Genomic DNA, 3,187 nt, shown 5'->3' with positions numbered 1-3,187 from the left:
GTTACGTACACTTCTGGATCTGATACACCCAGATACAGAGCAGACAGTAAGAAAGAAGCAAAAAAAAGCCATAGCTGCAGGTAGAGTACATACAAGGAAGTTCATAGTGGGGGATTTAGCATACACTAGAACCCCACAGGAGAAGGTATGGTTACCAGTGAAAGTAACAAAGGTATTAGGACCTTTATCTTATCAGGTCTCCACAGAGTCAGGAATGGTTTTGAGACAGCACGTTGATCACCTTCACTACAGGTATAATGAGCAAGCCCTGGCTGTTAGTACAGATAGTTGCCACTGGCCTCTGTTGGGACCAACTCCTCCACTACTAGATACACCATTACCAGCAGTTACTCTACCGTTACGACGTTCCACTCGAACACCATGCCCAGTGGAAACATTTGCCCCGTTAGTCCATACTTAATTGTGGGGGGATGTGGTAATCTATAGAACTATAGTACTGTTGACATTATCATCATCTATCATTATGCTTATTATTATTATTATTATTATTATTATTATTATCATTATTATTATCAGTAGTATTATTATTACTATTGGAAGCATTGTAATTATTGTGTTATCACTTATAAGTATTCATATAGTTATTAATAGTTATTTTTGTGTGTATTTAAGTTTTTGGCTTTTGTTCATGAGACACTTTTTTGAGACGTTCATTGTCCTTTTACACTGAGAAATCTTCCTTTACCACAGACATCGAACTATGGCCTGAAGTGGAATTTGGTGATATCTATACTTACCTGATTAATAGCAAAGGCATCTACACTAAGGAAACCTTAAAGTCTTACAAGAGCTTAGAGGCTTACAACTATTACACCAGGCAAGTGATTTCTTGCCCTGGAGATATGATTTTGTATCTGTTTGTTATTTGCAGTGGCTGGGTAGGAACTGTGTATTTACATAGTCTAACACATGGTGTTTCACTGATGAGAGCACATGTGCAGCCTTCTCAACGACTGAATGATGAAGCACATGATGCATGGGTAGCAATAAAGAAGGATTGTTCTGTACAAACTGGACATTGAACTTGCATTGCTGGGTAAGAATTATATTCACTTAATGTATTTATTTTTCCCTTCCTTTAGGCATGGAGAAGTATGTTCTCACGTTGCAGCCATACTTTTTAAAGTAGAAGCTTGTTCCAGACTTCGACTGACGAGTACATGTACTTCCCTGCCATGTCTTTGGAACCAAGCATTTTCGAAAAAGGTTCGTTCAAAATTGAGAGCTATAACTTACGTGATGTTATTATTACCAATACAGATTGAACCAGCTACAGTAAGCGACATTGACTTCAGAGCTCCTAGTAAGAAGATGAGACTCTAACAAGTGCGAATAGAACTATTGATGTGACACCAAGCTACAGACCAAGAATATCTCGAGGAATAATGTTAGATGCGTTTTATACTGTCAATCCTTCCGCTGCTATTTTCACTGTTGTAGATGGATATCCACAACAACAATGTAATGCTCATAGTTCGCCTGACATTCATTTGGATCAAACAGAGTCACCTCCATCACCATCACTTTTTTCACCATCCATTATGGAAGAGCAGACTCCATCTCCTGAAACACATACTGATGATGATGACCTACCTTTTCTTCTTTCTGACCTCTTTCAATCTGCTAACTTAAATTGGACTATTGAAGAAACCAAGAAAGCATGTAGTGATACATTTAATAACATTAGTGTTACTCAACATCAAGCTGACAATTTAGCTACTCTTACAGTCCAACAATCACAATCGGAGCTGTGGTTTAAACACAGGATAGGAAGAATTACTTCTTCAAACATGCACTCCGTACTGAAATATACAGGAAAGAAGTTCCCGAAGTCGATAGTGAATAATACAATGCAGTACACTTCGCCAAGCCCAGATCTTCCTGCATTGAAATGGGGGAGAGAATGAGACCACTGCTAGAGAGCACTACTCTACACAGCAAAAGGAAAAGCACACTAGTTTTGAGACCCGTTTATCTGGACTCATAATTAACCCATTGTATCCTTGGATTGCTGCCAGTCCCAATGGCATTTCATCTTGCGATTGTTGCGGAACCAAATTATTGGAAATCAAGTGTCCATACACCATAAGGGATATTTCACCAGTCAGTGACAAGGCTTTGAGCAATCGCACCTATTGTCTCACTAAAGGGGTTGATCATCAAGTAATGCTGTCAAGGAAGCACAAATATTACACACAAATTCAGTGTCAACTACCTGTGGCTGATATAGATACATGCGATTTTGTTTGTTGGACATATGATGGCATGTTTGTCGAGAGTATTTATCGGGATCAGAGCTATTGTGATAAGATTTTTTAAAAATCTCAGTCATTCTTTTGTGACTACTTACTGCAAGAGCTGATGACCCACCACTTCAAAGAACAGAAGGTGATACATGAAACCATTACTGATGAAGACAAAATTTATTGTTTTTGTAAGCAAGAGAAACCGGGGAGAATGGTAGCCTGTGACAATGAGGATTGTGATATTGAATGGTTTCACTATGAATGTGTCTCAATCAAAAGAAAGCCCAAAGGAGAATGGTTCTGCCCACAATGTAGGACTAAAAAATAATCTATAATTTTAATTTAGAAACGTTTCAATTTTTTTCAACAAATCAAAAATTAAACAACAGATTGAGTTAAATTAACCAATGCTGCAGTAACAGTTATTATTTTGTCTATGGTTGTTATGTCTTTGTCCTTAGGACGTTTGATGAGAGTAATCGGAAGGGTATGTTGGAGAATTTTAAATTTCTTTTTCAATTGTCCTATAACCCTCTCTACATGAATTCTTACTCAGGCGAATTGTCTTGATCTTTCAACTTCCATTCCAGAGAGTTGCTTTTTCCCTTTGGTGAAAGCAGGTATCTCTAGATGTGCCCCTCTTAGAGCTAGTTCATCTGAAACATTGAACCCTCTATCAGCCATGATTACATCTCCATAACTAACAAAGTCTAAAAATCAAGACTTCTGTGTAATTAATTTATCAGAAGCTCTCCCGCCCCATGCTTTGCTGATAAAAGTAATGGAGCCAGTGGGTGATATACCTATTAATACCTTGATGGTGTTATGCTTTTTATAGTTGCTGTAGGTTGCAGCTCTTGCATCAAAAGATTTAGGCCTCTGTATAAAGACTTCAAAACAGTCGATGATGCATACTACAC

Source organism: Amphimedon queenslandica, unplaced genomic scaffold (genome assembly GCF_000090795.2).
Source record: "Amphimedon queenslandica unplaced genomic scaffold, v1.1 AMPQUscaffold_13377, whole genome shotgun sequence".
NCBI classification, from domain to species: Eukaryota; Metazoa; Porifera; class Demospongiae; order Haplosclerida; family Niphatidae; genus Amphimedon; species Amphimedon queenslandica.
The sequence above is the reverse complement of the archived record's forward strand: the minus strand, read 5'-3'. Positions refer to the sequence as shown.